A 19,832-nucleotide genomic window follows, 5' to 3' on the forward strand; every position below is an offset into this window, starting at 1 on the left:
TGCCCAACCCCTGAAATATCAGTAAAGACTCATTGCAAACTAGTTAAAATGCTAATAGCTGTGCTTAACAAAGAAAAACTTCGTAAGATCATTACTCTATTAATCAACATAATTAGTTAGGAATTAAGACAGATCCTTCACTGGGTACATTGGAAACGCAATGCTTTACTTGTTTCTGATGAGAGGAGTGTTTTGTACATGTGGAAATATTATGAATAACAAAAGAAATATTATCATCAAATAATTTTTCTGAAACTGTTGGCTTTGCTCCTGTGATACATTTATATTGATCTTTAAATTTATAAAAAGCAACTGACTGCATGCATATTTCAAAGAATCTCGTGTACCATAAAAAAAGTATATCACAGCTTTACCCTGAGAATATTAGCCCTGAAAACCATCTCCTTCATACATACAACAGTCCCTCTGAAAATCTGTGGTCTCATTATTAGGTTTATCAGTACCTATCTGATGAAAAGGAATGAAAATGATTTATATGCATTTGGAGAGGCAAGAAATGATTAGGGATGGTCAGCGTGGTTTTGTGTGAGGGAAATTGTGTCTCATAAACTTGATTGAGTTTTTTGAGGATGTAACCAAGCAGATTGAAGATCGCCGAGCTGTAAACATTGTTTACATTGACTTTAGTAAAGTCTGTGACAAGGTTCCACATGGTAGACTAATTCATAAAGTTAGTTCACATGGGATTCGGACCAAGCTTGCCAATTGGAATATAAAAATGGCATAATTGCAAGACACAGAGAGGGATGGTAGAGGCTTGTTTTTCAGACTGAAGGCCTGTTACCAGCGGTGTTCCACAAAGATTGGTGCTGGGTCCACTTTTGTTTATCAATTATATAAATGATTCAGATGACAATACAGAAAGCACAGTTAATACGTTTGTGGATGGCACAAAGATTATTGACGTAGTGCACAGTGAAGAAGGTTACCTAAGATTACAAAGGGATCTTGAGCAATTGTGTTAATGGGCTAAAAATTGGCAAATAAAGTTTAATTTGGCTAAATGCGAGGTGTTGCATATTTGTAAAACAAAGACTTAGACAATTGAAAGTAGGGCCTTAGGCAGTATTGTAGAACAGACACACTTAGGGGTTCAGGTACATAATTCTTTGAAATTTGCATCACCTCAAGCATGCTTAAGGCAGAGTTTAGCATGTTTGCCTCCTTTGCTCAGACTTTTGCGTGTAGGAATGTAATGTTGAGGGTGCACAGGACAGAGGTGAGGCCTGTTCTGGAGTGCAATGCCCAGTTTTGGTTGCCCTGTTATAGGAAGAATATTATTAAGCTGAAGAGAGTTTGGAAGAGTTTGGCAAAGTATCTGTTCAGATCTCTCGTCTTGTATCTTTTCATAGCCTTCATTTTCAAATACTAAATTAATTTCATTTTAAAATACATTAATTCTGCTTGAATATTACCAGTGGTTAAGTATTACATAATTTCAATTTAATTGATTTCATTATTAAATCAACTTGATCAGATTTGCATACATGGAATGCATTCATTTATTTTTAAAGAATCATTGATGATAAGTTTTCTTTCAAAAAACATTTGAAATAATGAAAGAATTTCTCTACGATTAGTATCTTTTCACATTGTTTTTGTAACAGCAAACCAGGGGTGAGGGATTTTTTTAAAAATACAAATCATGTTGGATTTTCACTTCTACATTATTTTTCTAATTACCAGGTCTCAGAGTCTAATTTCAGGAACCGTGACATTCCGTTAAGAAAGAGAATATTTAGCCTTTGTCTTGTGTTGACAAATTAATCAGAATAAAGCGGATAAGTTTCACACATATTCTTGCATGAAGCAAACAATGGATTGTGACTCAAATGCCCTGATTTGATTTGATTCGATTCGATTTCTTATTATCAAATATACCAAAATACTGTGAAAAGTATTGTTTTGCATGCTTTCCAGACAAATCATACCTTATATAATGATGCAATGACTTTAAGTGTCATATTTTGTCCTTTTTTTATGAAGAAAAGTTGAGACAGAGTGGTCTACTCAAATCCAATAAAGTAAGTAGCTTGTGAGGCCTGTGTCCAATTTTGGGCCCGACACTTCAGGAAGGACATACTGTCGCTGGAGCGTGTCCAGCAGAGATTCACACGGATGATCCCTGGAATGGTAGGTTTAACGTACAATGAACGGCTGAGGATACTGGGATTGTATTCATTAGAGTTTAGAAGGTTGAGGGGAGATCTAATAGAAACTTACAAGATAATGTATGGCTTAAAAAGGGTGGACGCTGGGAAGTTGTTTCCTTTAGGCGGGGAGACTAGGACCCATGGGCACAGCCTTAGAATTAGAGGGGGTAAATTTAAAACTGAAAACTAAAATTTCTTCAGCCAGAGAGTGGTGGGCCTGTGGAATTCATTGCCACGGAGCGGAGTGTAGGCTGCGACGTTAAATGTCTTCAAGGCAGAGATCGATAAATTCTTGATCTCACAAGGAATCAAGGGCTATGGGGAGAGTGCAGGGATGTGGAGTTCAAATGCCCATCAGCCATGATTAAATGGTGGAGTGGACTTGATGGGCCTAATGGCCTTACTTCTACTCCTATGTCTTATGGTCTTATGGGTTTGTTCTTTAAATTTGGAACAATAGAACCAGACTGAATGGCTGGGATCAAGTTTCCACAGAAGCAAGATTTTTAGTTTTAGCTTTCTGTAGTTACTGGGGTCTTGAAACTGATGTCAAAGCTTTATTCCTCTCTCTGTAACAGCTAAAAGCTGGGGTTCTTTTCCTGTGTGTGAGACAATCTATTTTACTGAATTTGCCCTTGCCAAGGGCATGTTTGTAGGATGTTACTATATTGGAACAGTTAATTAGTAGTAGTTAATACATATATTTCTTTGTTAAATGTTTTGATGGAGTTAAACATTTCAATAGAGTTAGAGTTAAGTTAACTCTTTTTATTTTGTCTGTATTTTAACTGAAATATAAAAATAAAATGTGTTTTACTTACGGTTGAGTAGTTTGACCAATTGAATTGCATTACCTGACACTCACCTTTAAAATAAGAACAAGTTACAGTCTAGACAATCTTCTTAATATATTTTAAGGTGTTTTTGTCTGGCCCATAACAAACATAACAAACAGGATGCAGGATATAGTGTTATAGCTACAGAGAAAGTGCAGAGAAAGATCAACACTGATATATGAGCAGTACATTCATAATTCTGATTCCAGTGAGGAAGCTGTCCTTGAGCTGATTGGTGTATGTTTTCAAACTTTTGCACCTTCTGCACGCTGGAAGAGTGTGGAAGAGAGCATAACTGGAGTGGGAGGGGTCTTTGATTATGCCATGTACGTTCAAACTGCAGTCTTTATATCAGAACGACCTCAACAATGGGAACTTGTATACCACCTGTAATAAGTGAAACATTGCACCAGGAGGGTTCAAACAGATCTGATATTGAACCACAGAGGGAGACATTAGAACAGGTGATAAAAGTGTGGTCAGAGTTTAGCTTACAGGAGGAGAGAGATACGTCATATTATAAAGGATCGTTTTATGTCATCTGACCTTTATTTGAATTCCTACCTGTTATTCATAAGAAACTAGATGGGCATTTGTGAACTCTCTGGTCACCTCACTTTCACATTATTGTCCACATAGAAAATTCTGTCTAGACATGTGTTTTGATTATATTGTTTGTTTGTTTAAAAGAATACATAATAAACGAGGACGGTAGCGGAAAACGTTACTCTCGGAGAGAAGTGTAACTTCAATTAAAATGTATGAAAACTATTCCAGTGTAATTAAAATAACTAAAGTCCACAATGACAGTTGTCAGAATCTAAATTAATCAATAATTCTTCAAATAGGAAATACTATGAACCATGAACCTATCATCAATCGTCATAAAAATTCATCTGGTTGATTAATGTCCTTTAGGGAGAGAAATCTGCCATCCTTAGATGGTCTGGCCTGTAAGTGACTCCAGGTCCACAGCATTATGGTTGAGTCTGAACTGATCTCTGAATGGTGTTGTAAGCCATCCTGTTCACGGCCAATTAGGATGGTAACAAGTGCTGCCCCCACAGACATTGTGATATCTCATGAAATAATAAATGAATCAGTCAGTGAATCCACGCTGAGCTCATATATAACAGGTTCTATTGACATTGTCTACAAAGGATACAAATAAGGTCAATAGCCTGCATCTGAGGAATTATGGCCTTTTCCGTGAACAAATCCAACAGTAAGAGTGGCACAAAGGGTGATCTTCATTGTTCATGACACTGTTCGGGTTTCACCAAAATTCTTTCAGGTCAGACTGGGTTCTGTAGGGCCACTCAACTCTTATGTCATTACAGCCTTGGTTCAAACATGTTAAAAGAGCTAAATTCCAGGGGTGAGGCGAAAGTGACAGCCCTTCATATCAAGGTCACATTTGAAATCTAGTCAAACAGGGAGTCCATGGAAATCAGGGGAAATCTCTATGCTGGTTAGAGCCACATGTAGCGCAAATAAAGTTATTAACATCACAGAGGCCAGTATCCTGTCACCAAGTTACCCTTCAGTCAGTCGTCTCAGCTCATGGACATCTCTGCAGGTACTCCTCTGGGTAGTGACCTAGATCCAACCATCTTCAACTGTTTTATCATAAGGCCATAAGCCTTTTATATTTCACTCAGTTTTGTTTTTTTCATTCTGCTGAACTCCATTGGCTTTTCCTCCATCATAAGGTCAGAAGTGGGATATTTGCTGATGATTGCATAATGTTCGGCACCATTAATGACTCCTCAGATACAGAAGTAGTCCATACTCAAATACAGCAAGACAATGGCTTAGCTGACAAATGGCAGCTAACAGTCATGCCACATAAATGCCAAGCAATGACCAACTCCAATAACAGAGAATCTAACTACCCGCTTTTCTATTCAGAGATAGTAGAAACTGCAGATGCTGGAGAATCTGAGATAACAAGGTGTAGAACTGAATGAACACAGCAGCCAAGCAGCAGGAAAGCTGACGTTTCGGGCCTAGACCCTTCTTCAGAAAAAATGAAGGCTCTTTTCTGAAGAAGGGTCCAGGCCTGAAACGTCAGCTTTCCTGCTCCTCTGATGCTGTTTGGCCTGAGGTGTTCATCCGGCTCTACACCTTGTTACTGCTTTTTTATTCAATGGTTTACCATCACTGAATCTGCCACCAACCAACATGCTGGGGTTTACAATTCACCAGAAACTGAATTGTATTAACTATATAAATACTATGGCTAATAGAGTATGTCAGAATGTAGGAATCTTGCAGTGTGTAACTCACCTCCTGACTCCCCAAAGTTGGCCCACCGTCAACGAAGCACAAGTCAAGACAGAAATAGAATAGTGAACATACGCCTGGATAGCTTCTGCTTCAGCAACACTCACAAAGCTTGACACCATCCAGGAGAAAACAAACTGCTTGACTGGCATCACATCCACAAATATTCAGTCCCTCCATCACTGATGCCACAATGATGCAGTTAGGCAGGTACATGTCATATGCCAGGATCTGCTAACTTGGAGTGCATGCAGGCTTTGTCCTGGAGTATGCCTACTGGCATAAATCCTATTTGAAGATCCAGAACTTTGCTGGAAAATGATACTTGTCAGTGTTACCAAGAAAAGGCCAAGTCATGAAGTGAATTTAAGACAGGGATGGTTAGGTTCTTGATTAGTAAGGGGACAAAGGTTACAGAGAGAAAGCAGGAGAATGGGGTTAAGAAACAGATCAGCCATGATCGAATGGCAGAGCAGATTCGATGGACCAAATGGCCTAATTCTTCTCCTGTATCCTATGGTTACCATCAAGAAGGGCCTCTCTCACCACTTCACACTCGTGTATTTCTCACGGTAGCTTCTGTCATTCAAAGCTGGTGAACATCTGATCCTGTCTGATTCACTAACTGTAAGTGTAACCGCTGTTGGTGGTTAATTGATCAGAATTGATAGATAGCTAGGGCAAAAACTAACTGGATTTAAGACTTTATAACATGTGGGCTGTAGGCACTTGGGCAAAGAAATGGGACAGAGGGAAATGGCACGCGATAATAATTATATACTCATCTAATATCAGGCTTACAACAAAATTAGATCGCAGTATGAACCAGTTGTTTGAAGCAAAATCCCTGCAGAGGCAATATTTGATGTGTGCCATTTCTTTGGACTAAGTAACCTGACAACCTGGAGCCAAGGCCAATACAGCTTTGTAAAGAGAGTGCAGAGGCATTGGGAAACATGAAATATCAGGGGTTGTTCTCTTTAAAGCAGGAAAGATTAAGGCAAGGCTTGAAAGAGGTGTTCCAAATCAAGAAGGGATAACAAAGAGGAGCAGGAAAGCTTGATGTTTCAGGAATTTTCTGAAGAAGGGGGACCCGACCCAAAACATCAAACTTTCCTGCTCCTCTGATGCTGTTTTGTCTGCTGTGTTCATCCAGCTTCACACCGTATTATCTCAGATTCTCCAGCGTCAGCAGTTCCTAATATGTCTCTAAGGAATGACAAAGAAATGTTTTCAATGGCAGAGGTTGGCATAAGACCTCATAGAATGAAGCAAACTGGCAAAAGAACCAGACGTTAGATAAAATGTTGAGATTTAATAATGTGGGGGGTAATGTATGAAAGAGTGATATAAGCAATGAACTAACATGATGAAGTGATAGAATTTAACGTAACCTTCAAAAGGGATTTTAATAAATACTTGAAGGAGAAAGGTTTTCAGGGTTATGTGGTGAGCACATGGCATTAAAGTTAATTGGATAGCTCTTTCACAGAGTTACCATGGATATGATGTGCTGAATGGCCTTTACATATTGCACAACATAATTCTATTAAAATAACCTTGGTTTAAAAGCCGATTGACTATTTTCAAATATATATAGGATAGTTGTAGATCAGTACTTTTCTTTCACAAGGGCAATATGACCTTGCTAGGAAACCTTATTTGAATAGTACATTATTAAATCAGAATTCCTGGGCTGCATCTGTTTGATATTAATATATTAAATTAAAATTGAAAGACGTAATGCTCATGTAGTGCACTAAGGCAAAGGCCTGGGGTTGAGCTCAGTCATTGTATAACGTTAGTCGGTTTATCCACCATCTAATTTTCGTAGCAGCATTGTGTCCTGCAGCTGTTAAAGAGGCAGAATGAGAGGAGAGAGTAAAGCTATCTGCAATCTGCCCATCAGCACAATCACATCATCCTACTTTCACTAACTCACCCATACTCCACTGGAATGATACAGTGGCTCGATGGTTAGCACTGTTGCCTCATTCCACCAAGGACCCAGGTTTCTGTCCCAACTCTCTGTGTGGAGTTTACACATTCTCCCTGTGACTGCGTAGACATTCCCTGGGTGCTCTGGTTTCCTCATATAGTCCAGAGATGTGCAGGTTAGGGTGGATTGGCCATGCTAAATTACACATAGTGTCCAGGGATGAGCGGGCTAGATAGATTAGCTGTGGGAAACGCAGGGTCATGGGGTGGATGTGGGAGAGAAGCTTTTCAGAGGGTCGGTAGGGATTTTATGGGCTGAAAGGCTTAGTTCCACATTGTACAGATTCTATGTTAATAGGTCACTCTGTAAAGAGATTTGCAACATGAACACTACAACTGCAGTCACCAGCCAGATTAGTTGTACTTTAGTTTCATTTCAATTTGTGTTCTCTTTATCATGAAAGTAAAAAATGCTCATGAATTGCTCTCTTCTTAGCACACAACCATTCTGTGTGTCCTTTCAGGAAAGCTAGACCTCCCCTAGCTCCTACTGTTCCACAACCAAAAATATCACAGTGCGTTTCAAACTAGCATTTGGCTGGATGTTCTAGGACTTGAGTTTCCATCCAGTTGAGAGGAGGAGTGAGTAATTGACAGCTGAGCAAAAGAAAAGAAATTATTAAGAAATCAGTAAGAAAGTGGGTTTGTGCTGCTTCAGCCATACTAGATGCTCAACAAGCTTAGGCCCTGGGACCACAACCAATAATTAACTATGAACTGAAAGTGCTGATCAAAGAAATAACAAACTGATTAAAATGGAAGTGCAAAGGGGTTTGCTTTGTAGATTTCTTGGGAGAATATTGTGGGCTAGGGAAGGACTGAAAGGAAATGGAAAAATTGCAAAGGATACAAGAGAGAAAAAAAAAATGGGTTGCTGCCTTACAATGAGGTGTCAGGTAATTGAATTTCCACTTCAACTCCCTTTTTTGTAGGCTGTTTACAAGAATGACCCCAGGGATAAAGGGTTTGGCACAGGAGGAGTGGTTGTGGACTCTGGGTATATACTTGGCGGAGCACAGCAGGATAAGGGGACAATTGATAGAAGCTTACAGAGTACTGAGAGGCCTGAGCAGAGTGGATGTAGAGAAGATGTTCCCACTCACGGGACAGACTAGGATCTGAGGGCACAGCCTCAGAGTGAAGGGATGACCCTTTAGAAAAGAGATGAGGAGGAATTTCTTCAGCCAGAGGGTGGTTAATCTGTGAAACTCAGATAGAGAGAGCTATTTGATGTAGGGAACAGGGGTAATGCTATGAGTTGAGGTATAAATGCAATGCTAGGCATTATATCTAGAAGATCAGAACAGAAGGAAGTAGTAGCCATGCTTCAGTTTTATAAAGTCCTGTCTAGACCATATCTGGCGTCACAGTGTGAGCAGCTCTGGACATCAAACCTCAGGAAGCAAATATTGGCCTTGGTGGGAGAGCAGCGTATGTTCACCAGATTGGTGCATGGATCAAAGTGTTAAAATGCGAGGGCCACCCGCACTAACTATGGTTGTATTGCTGGAGCTTTGAAGGTTAAGGGGTGAATTTATACAAAATTTCAAGTTATTAGGTGTTAAAGATAAGGTTTACAAAGAAACCATTTCCATTGGCGGACAAGTCTTCACCTGGTGGGCATAATGTAAAACTTGAATTCCAAACTTGCAAGAATAAAATTAGCAGGCAGGTTTACACAGGAGTGATAACAATTTGGTACTTGATTAAATGAGCAATAAACCATGCTAGATTAATTAGAAATTTTAAAACCGAGGTTCCAGAAGCATTTAGGAATCTGGGACATAGTAAATCCGCAGACTTAGATCACAGAGCAGTCTGAATTCCAGACTAGACAGGATCCAGGAGATTAATAGCCAACATTTGTTCCTGTGTGAATAATTCTAATCTCAGGTCAGCAAATACTGTTTAGAAAAGAGATTAAAACAAGTGTATGTTTCTCTCTTAACACATGTTGAATGATCTCACAACTAAAGGCAAATTTGCAGATAGTAGGTTAATTCTGGGTCAGTTTCAGCCTGTGACATCCTTCTTATAGTCAAACTGCCTTCAGATACACAACTAAAATCCAAACCATGACAAAGAATTAGAAAGCAGCCCCTTAAATTTGTTTGAGTTCCTTGCTGGTGTGATTGGTAACTGGTGCAACAAGCACTTAAAACAAAGGAACTGCCCCCTTAATCAGTCATTGCTGTAGTGAAATAGAGTGACCCCTGACAATACCTTCAGGCTGCAATGCGTTAGCACAGAGACTGTTGCCTCCACCATCCCCCACATTGTCTCCACCTAAGAGGGACATTGGATGAGAGTGGAAAGAGAGGAACATAGAGAATGAGATTGGATATGAAGAATGACGGCCTGGACTGGAAATAAAGGGAACACAAATTGAAATGAAGCTAAAGTACAACTAATTTGGCTGGTGACTGCAGATTGGAAATAGGGCGTCAGGTAGACTCTGAGGCTTCTCTTTTTACTGTGGCAATCCTACTGCACACACAGGTAACAGTGGGTCAGTGGCTCAGAAGAGACTAGGAAACAATCTCAGCACCTGTCATGGTATCTGGTCATTTCCTCCATTCAATAATGTAATAGATTGTAAATGCATAATGTCTTCACTTACCTAGGATACTCTGTGAATTTGTTTTCATATGTCATAGCGTGTGGATGATTTATTAATTAGGCCAGTATTTGTAGCTCATCCCTGATTTCTTTTGAGACGATGATGCTAATGTGTCTTCCTGAACTAATCTTTTTATGTCAAAATATATTTTATTCAGAAAAAATATCCTCTCTTTCTCACACTCTCTCTCATATATATGTTATACATATATATATTACATACAGATAGCCACCAATGCAGTTTAGTTCCGTACAATAGTATATCAAGGAAACAAACAAACATTGGAATTTGATTCTATCCATGAAAACCAAAGCATCTCTTAAAATATAAGAACAATCACACTGGTTTCAGGGAGGGAGTTCAGGATCTTGAACGGGGACAGTGAAGGAATGGCAATGTGGTTAGGTGGTAAGTGGTTTGGAGGGAAACTTGCATGTGTTAATTTTCCTGTGTGTCTACTGGTCCAGTCCATCTAGTTGGTGATGGCCACCTTTTTTGGAAGTAGCTGTCAAGGGAACCTTGGGAAGCTACTGAAATACATCTTGCAGATGATACACACTGTGGTCACTGTGCCTGGTTTTTGAAGGGAGTGAATTTTGAAAGTGGTGAATGGATGACAAAGAGTTGTTTCATCCTGGAATGTGTCAAGCTTCTTAGATACTGTTGGAAATGCACTCAACCAAGGAAGTGGGAAATATGCCATCACAGCCTTGACTGGTACCTGATTGAAGGTAGACTGATTGTGGGGAGTCAAGAGATGAATTAGTCACTTTGGAATCCCTTGCCTTTGACCACCTTTTATTGATTCATAGCCACAGAGTCAATATGACACAGGAAAGTGACATATAGCTCATTGAACCTATGCCGTTCTGTTTCGAATAATCCAATCAGTCACATTTATCTTTTTCAAGTCTTTTAAATGAAGATTGAACAGGTTAGACAGCCCAAGTGGATCATTATATCTAACTAACAAAAAGTCAATGAAAACCTTTCAAAATGAAATTGAAATGCCATTACCAGGGACGATGATGTACCCCAGCAGACCTACTTATCAGGGAAGGCATGTACGATACTGCTTGGGGTCTCCAGCTTCGTGGACACCTGATCTGGATGTAATTTCTATTCCTCTAAAGCTATGGCTCTCTAAGATTGTATTGCTCAAGTGCTCATCCAATTTCCTTAAGTTCATCCCCTCAAGTCCTTGTTTCATCAGCCAATGGGAATAACTTACCTTCATCTATGACCAACTGCTATACACTTTGTGTTACATGGAAAATTAATTTGTAAATGCATTGGCTGGTTGTCACATATTGTTCCACTTCTATCACAGTCTTTTTATTTTGCTCAGGAGAAAAGCCATTGGCTGAAAGTGGAACTTACTTTGTGAAAGCCACATAACATTTCATGAAGTCCCAAAGTCTCCTGAGTTGTTAAACAATGGCACGTGTTGGGGATATGAATAACTCCTCCTTGATTCATCTACAGGAATCCACACCTCTGCAAAGTTTCAGGGAGGCTTGTGGGATTAGAGAGGGTGGTGTGAGGCATGAGGTAACAGGCAGACTATCGACTGGAACATACAAACCTGCTAGTGGGGAGCATAAAGACAAACCCTTTATTTCTTTACGCAATCTAACAACCTGCCACAAGCAAAATAAACTCAAAATACATACTCAATAAAGGAAGCTTGCATTTGGTCAGTGTCTGTCACAACCTCAAAGTGCCCCAAACTGTTTTTACAGGCAATTAGAACTTCAGAAGTGTAATCTTTAATATAATGTAGGGAACACAGTAGATAATTTGTACATAACAAGAAATGACAAACAGCAATGAGATAACAATCACATCGTCTGTGTTTGATGTTTTGTGAGGAATGCGCATTAGCCAGGATGAACTCCCCGCACTTTTCCCAAATGGTGGTCTGGAATCCTTGACATCTCCCTGAGGAAGCAGACAGGGCCTTGGTTTCATGTGTTATCTGAAAGACAGCACCTCTGACAGTGCAGTCTTCCCCCAATACTTCACTGGAGAGACCCTCTGAGTTTTCAACATCGAGCCTGTGGATTGGGACATAACACACAAATTGCTGACCCTAAGACAAGAGTAAGAGCAGCTCTGATGTAAATTTACCATCATTCTAACATCCTTCCACGAAGAGAAACATTACCAGGTGCTAATAAGCCATTTGTATCTGTAAGCATTTCCATATCCTTCTCCGCTTTCCGGTAGCATTTCCATAACTTTCTCCACCTTCCAGCACCAGATTCGTTGCCAAATCCCTTCTTTGGAACAAGTCATTACCACAGCTTTTAAGTGCATATTGCGGTCATTCACTTTAAATAGCCTGCTTCATTCAATATTATAGATGATAAACAATTTGACTGGAGTGAGAAATGTTTATTTGTCTGTTTTTTGGGCACAGGAGTCACCATTTGTGATGTGCCCACAGTGGTTCCTCAAGGAGTGGGCAGCATACAAACCCAGTACTCCCATCTCATTGTCAGGTTGCTAACTCTCATGAAGTATGGCACTCCATACCTCCAACTGTAGGGTACCAGCAAACACAAGAACACAGTGCTACATCTTCACTGATATTTTCCCTTCTCACCAATTCAACAGAAGGGTGCAGAGCAGGGCCATACTGTGTACATTTCCTGAATCCTATGGAGGAGATGATCCATGTTGCATGGATTGCCTGTCGTTAAACCCATTGCACCCAAAGTGTCACTGGAAACATTGTGGATTATGGCATGTTTCTACATGATATTCCTTTTGTACCCCACTGGCTCACTCCTTTCCAGTTATTTTGCTTACTTCCTTCCAGTGACACTGCCACGTCCACCGCCACCAAACCCATACCCTCAAGTACACTTTGATTTCCCACTCTTTAGAACTGTTGTCTTCCCAGACCTATAAGCCCCAGGAATCACACAATCCCTATTGTGTGGAAGCAGGCCATTTGGCCCATCGAGCCTATGCTGATCCTCCAACAAGCAGCCCGCTCAGACCCACACCCTCCCCCATCCCTGTTATCCACTTAACCTGCACATCCATGGACACGATGGATAATTTAACATGACCATTCTACCGAACCAGCACATCGTTGGAATGTAGGAGGAAACCCACGCAGACACAGGGAGAATGTGCAAACTCCACATAGACAATCACCTGAGGCTGGAATTGAACCTGGATCCCTGGTACCATAGGGCAACAGTGCTAACCACTGAGGCACCGTGCCACCCCAGGAGGAGGGGAAGAACAGCAGTGCAGCATGATGTTGTGTCACTTGCAGACTAGTGGCAAGTTGGAATTACCAAAGGGTGATTCAACCCCTATGGGGAGCCAATGGCCTCGTGGTGTTATCGCTGGACTGTTAATCCTGTGACCCAGATAATATCCTGGGAACCGATGTTCAAATCCCACCATGGCAGGTGGTGGAATTTGAATTCAATAAATATCTGGAGTTACAAATCTACTGATGACCATGAATCCATTGTCAATTGTCAGGAAAAGCCCATTTGGTTCACTGATACCCTTCAGGGAAGGAAACTGCCATCCTTACCTGATCTGGCCTATATGTGACTCCAGACCCACAGCAAATGTGGTTGCCCCTTAACTGCCCTCTGGGCAATTACAGATGGGCATAAATGCTGCCCAGCCAGCAACACTCTCATCCCGTGAATGAATAAAGAAAAAAAAATCCAGACAAGAGGTAACTGCAGGCAGGAGAGAGGAGGGAAGGGTTGGTTGTTTTGTAAGATCACTGTAACTTATCACCCTCTGGTGGCTGTGAGCCAGAGATTCTTCTTGTGGCCACTGCCAACTTGCCTCATTGGATTGTGTATTGTTTTGGTGGCTGTAAAATAGTTCTACATTTACACTTTGGTGCTATCAGTATTGAAACGTACGCAGGATCACAATCTGAAGGTAAACACAGATGGAGAGCAAGGTCACAGGCACATTCTGCTTCAGACTCCTCAGGTGGGCATTCAGGAGATTACTGCTGGAGGTCCACACTGAGACGCTAGGTGCATTGACCTGACAGCCTTCAGTCATTGTCTGGGAGCTTGAAGGCTCCCAGCTCCAACCAGGTTTCTCCGCAGCCTCTCCTCATTCCCACTATTGTGCTGCAGACCCAGAGGCTCTATCATTGCTGCCCTCACATTGTTATAGCCTTTGTAGAGATAAATCACCTTGTGTAGACCTATGAGGATGCAGCCTGTCCCTGACAGATCCAGGATTTCTCTGCAACCTCTCAACTAACATTGGAGAGCATGATCACCCACTTCGTAATTGTCCTTAAAAATTGCTCTATCTGCAATTTGTTGTTGGCCTTTTAAGTAACACAACTGCAGAGTCCAGGGCTTGTAACTTAATATGTGTTATTCAAAGACAAGTATTTGAATTCTTTGCCTGGACTTGGTCATGGCCATGAATTAATTTTTGTTGGATCAGTCCGTGTGATGTCCTCAATATTACTCATTCATAGCCTTTCAGCAAATACTGGGGAAGCTTGTGTGTGTGCACTCCTGGAGAGGGAATGTCCTGTGGGCATGCCCAAAGCAGTTAAAGATGGTTAAATTCACAATTACAGTGTTTTAGCTTGACTCTGTTGGTAGAACTCTCACATCAAAGTTAAGGCTATTAACAGTTTAGTGAAACAGTTGAAGCTACCTTGTTAGATGTTTTTGCAGCAAAGATAGATAGGTTTTTGGACAGTAAAAGAAATGAAGGGTTATAGTGAGTGGGCAGGTAAGTGGATCTGAGTCCACAAAAAGGTCAGCCATAATGTGTGGGGTAATTACTGCCCTGATGAAGAGTCTTCTCAACTCGAAACATTAGCTTTCTCTCTCCATGGATGCTGCCCGACCAGCTGGGATTTCCAGCATTTGTCGTTTTCAAAAGATCAGCCATGATCTTGTTGGATAGTGGAGCAGGTTCGATGGCCCAGATGGCCTAATCTTGCTCCTATTTCTCATGCTCTTATGTTTCATCTCCATTGAAGGATTACTTCAGTGCATTGTGAAAACTTCATTATCAGATATGTAATCCTCCAGATACTGTGTTAAACTAAAGCCCCTGTCTTCCCATTTAAGATCGATATGAAATCCCCCCATGATCTTTGAAGAGGAGCGATTTCATCTCATTGTCGCTGCCATCCCCTTAATCTTTCATATCAGCGCTATTTATCAGATGTTCCAGGTCTTGGATGACAATTACTGAACAGGTGCTGTCTCAATGTACATTTTTCTGTTTTGTGAAGGATCTTCAGTGGACCAAAGTTTCAGTGTGATAAATTGTAACCAGGGGATTTATTGATGTAGATAATGTTCAAACCAAAATATTCTTAATTTAAATGTTTAAGTGCACTCGGCTTTCATTTGTAGTAAAGCCCAAAATATGTCGGGCCACATATCTCATGTAAAGAATGTTGCCAGCTCTTAATTTACCAGTTACGCTGCAGGTATTCATAGATGCTGAATACTGTAAGATCAGCTCTGTACAATCAACTCGCCATACTATCTGGTCAGGGAGAGCAATGTTTCTTTTTTCATCTGCAATTAAATATATATTTATAATCTTATGTGTTAACTAGCAACACTGTTAATGTAATAAATTGAAGGTTTCGTCAAACACTGACTCATTACAAAAGACTAACTGGGTAATTGGGTGGTTAAACTATAAAATCATTTTGGACAGCGTTACACAGTATAGGGGTGAGACTTGCAAGGAGCATTGAGCACAGTATCTAAGATGTGATCATGCTTTATGAGACTGAATTGGCAGATCAGAGAAATTGTAACACAGGAGGATTTCATTCTGCCCATTGTGCTGTGGCAGATTTGTCAGAAGGAGCTTACCACTCAATTCCCATTTCCTGGCCCAATTTCTGTTAACTCTTTCATATTCCTCTTACTCAACCGTTTCTCCAATTAGCTTATAGATAATTTTCAGGAAAGAATATTAAACTACCATCATCTCCTTACCCTGACTGACATTTTCCACTTCCTTTGAAGTCATTAGACATTCATAGTAAGCAGAATGTAAAGTCAGAGTTTCATTGATCCCATGGATTTTTTTAGCTTGGTGAGATAGGTTAAAATCACTCATTAAGTTCTGCCCTAATGATTGTTTTGTAAAACATTGTCCATACAGAAGTATTTGTTTGTGGTGACAATGATCCATCTGTGGTCCCTAGATTCTAATTCTTGTCCTTTTAAAAATTCTCTACCTTTCCTCGCCTTAGTATCCTTCATGAATAAATCTGAAAACCTCTATTTCTCTCTCATCCTCTCGCTGTCACTCACACACACCCCCACAGACACACACGCACACACACACACCCCCACAGACACACAGACACACACGCATGCTCACACAGACACACGCACACTCATGTGTGTTATACAACTTGGAAGAAGCTTGTACCATTCTTCAATTGAGAGAGTGCTAGCTTCAGGGAGATTACAAATTCAAAACCATTCCTTTTTTAAGTAATAAAATGTGAGGCTGGATGAACATAGCAGGCCCAGCAGCATCTCAGGCTAGGCCCGAAACGTCAGCTTTTGTGCTCCTGAGATGCTGCTGGGCCTGCTGTGTCCATCCAGCCTCACATTTTATTATCTTGGATTCTCCAGCATCTGCAGTTCCCATTATCACTGATACCTTTTTTAGGTAATCTCTGTCCTGGTAAAACAATGAAGGACATCAATGACAAACTGTATCTTTGCAAGGTATATATATTTCTACTTTCATTATAAACTTTAATCTGTTTATCAGTTTAATTATTACAATTGAAAATCTATATTGTCAATTCATTAGTTCACTTCTTTTTTGTTTTTATTATTAAATTTTCCTTACAACCTAGGATTCGAGGGCTCTGATATGCTGCTCATTCATAGAAATGCAATTCAAGACAATCCAGTGATAATGAGGCACTGCAAATTGCTCAAGTTATGATGCTGTCATGAAATATGACAATGAACAATGGGTCTATCAGAAACAATTGTTGTTGTGCTCGCTTATTGATATCATGGATATGTTGGCAGGATGCTTTGAGAATCTGCATTTGCACACATAGACACTTGCAAGCAACCTCATCCCATAGATAACATCACTCCCAGAATAAGGCTTATTAGCATCTACAATAAAGCAATTGGAGATGAACAAAATTTTCAACCTTGTCAGAATTGCCCACATTCTGAGCAAGAGGATTACACTTTTTTTTTCTGTGATATGCCATGTCCACTTTTATAATTTGTAGAATTTGACCTGTTTTGTTTACAATTTGCCTTAGGACATTCACAGCTATTTCTGGTGTCAGCTCATAGTAGACTGGTGATATTTCCAATGATAATTTACAAGGCTTCGTCATTAGGTTATGAGGAGTTTAACTAAATAAGCATCTTCTGCTAAACTATATTATTATACCCTTAGAGACATGGAGTCAAAGATTTATACTGCATAGAAACAAGGCCTTTGGTCCAACTCTTTCATGCCAGCCAGATATCACAAACTGATCTATTCTCATTTGTCAGCATTTGGCTCATGTCCTTCTAAACCCTTCCTATTCATATACCCATCCAGGTGCCTTTTAAATGCTGCAATTGTACCAGCTTCCACCACTTCCTCTGGCAGTTCATTCCATACCTGCACCACCCCCTGCGTGAAAATGTTGCTCCTTTGGTCCCTTTCAAATCTTTCCCCTCTTTCCTTAAACCGGCACCCTCTAGTTTTGGACTGCCCTACCAAAGGGAATAGACCCTGACGAATTCACCCTATCTCGGCCCCTCATAATTTTATAAACATGTATTAGGTCATCCCCTCAGACACCGATACTCCAGGGAAACATGTTCCAGACTATGCAGCCTCTCCCTATAACTGAAATCTCCATCCCAGAAACTTCCTTGTAAATCTTTTCTGAACCCTTTCAAGTTTAACAACATTTTTCCTAGAGTAACAATATGTACACTTCTCAAAAAATAATCTTAGCCCGCATCTTATAGTTCTAACTGTGTAAGAGACATATTACTCACTCAACGGAAAAGAAATTGATGGCACTAGCTGAGAGGGAATGGATTACAGGGCAGTAATCTAATATATGGTCAAGGTAACGAATGTATGAGCAAATGTTCTCTGCCTGCACTATCAGACATTGCTTCAATCTGCTGCTGAAGAATCTTGCTTTCGCAATTCTACAAAGTCAGTGAACACATCTTTTTTACAATTCACAGCAGCGTCAGGTCAAGCTCTGAGGATCTGGTGTGCCTTTTGGATTTTTTTATCATCTTCATGCAGATTACTGATGGGTGCTCAGGAAAGGGTGACAGCAGATTGTTCATAATTACTCAGTAAAACTGGAAGAGATGATCGAAAGAAAAGCCAAGTCAGGCAATGTGCACATCTGCTTGTCTATCACCTGTTTCTGGCAAGAAGGGACAAGATAATTCTCACCAGAATCCTCAGAAACAGATGTGATGAGAAATTGGTGGAGGAAAGGCATTCCTACTGTTTTGATGATGTGAAGTTGTACAAGCCTAGCAATGTTTAAATATATATTTGAACCACGTGTCACCAGCCTTGATTTAATGGGAGCATTCTCACCACAGACTCAGGGACTGTTGGTATTATTTGAAGACCTATTGCACAGAACTGGACCCATGTTGTAAGTTGATATTCCACTCTGGTATTTAGGAAACCCTGTAGAGTCAGAGTTCCCATTTTTCAGATTAAACAAAGGTTCTTCCTCCACTCTGTCATCAATGTCAAAAACATCATGTAAAAACCAAGCTAGTGGACTTCACATTATGCAAAGATGCAGATTCCTACACAGTGATCCTGCTCGATTTGCAGGTATAGCATTGCTCCATTAAAATGTTTTCTTTTTAAATTTCTTCAAGGCTATGTTTTTCTTTCACCATCTATGTTGAACATAAGACTCATTAAGTCAAATTTGCTTATGCAAAATTATGGAACCTCTTCCCTCCCTTAGTCCACTCAGATCAGGCAATAGATCAAGGCTCTTTCTTTCTTTTCAAAATATCCATGAAACTATTCAAAGATGATTAGGTCAGTTCACCCTCATACCCCAATCAGTATTAATCCATCAAACAGCCTTCACCTCATCATGTTTGTTTTCAATTTCCATCATTCTTTATCTAAGGTTAGCTAAGATTTCAAAGAGAACTTGATCAATTGTGTTAATGGGATGAAGAGTGGCAGATGGAGTTTAATTTTGATAAATATGAAGTGTTGCATTTTGGTAAAATGAACAAAGGCAAGATATGTACAGTTAAAATAGGGCCTTGGGTAGTGCTGTAAAATTGAGAGACCTCAGGGTTCAGGTACATAATTCTTTGAAGTTTGCATGACATGTAGACAGACTGGTTAAAAAGGCATTTAGCACGCTTGCCTTCAATGTTCAGACCTTTGAGTATCGAAGATGAGATGTTATGTTGAAGTTGTACAGAATGTTGGTGAGGGCTCTTCTCGAGTACTGTGTCCAATTCTGCTCTCCCTGTTTGAGGAAGGATATTATTAAATTGTAGAATATTTATAAGTTAAATGTTGCCAGGATTGGAAGTCTTGAGTTATAAGGACAGGCTGGATAGGCTGGGACTTCTTTTCACTGGAGTGTAGGAGGTGATATGTGACCTTATAGAGGTTGATAAAATCATGATGAGTATAGATAAGGTGAATGGCAGGTATCTTTTCCTGGGGGTGGAGAATTTCAAGAAAAGCGGGCATATTTTTAAGGTGAGAAAAGAAAGACTTAAAAAGACATGAGGGGCAACTTTTTTTTACGCAGAGAGTGATTTGTGTGTAGAATGAGCTTCCAGAAGAAGTGGTAGATATGGGTACAGTTATAACATTTAAATTTAGATCAGTACATGAATAAAAATGAGATAACAAGGTGTA

The sequence above is a fragment of the Stegostoma tigrinum genome, chromosome 21 (assembly GCF_030684315.1).
Source record: "Stegostoma tigrinum isolate sSteTig4 chromosome 21, sSteTig4.hap1, whole genome shotgun sequence".
In the NCBI taxonomy this organism is placed as follows: Eukaryota; Metazoa; Chordata; class Chondrichthyes; order Orectolobiformes; family Stegostomatidae; genus Stegostoma; species Stegostoma tigrinum.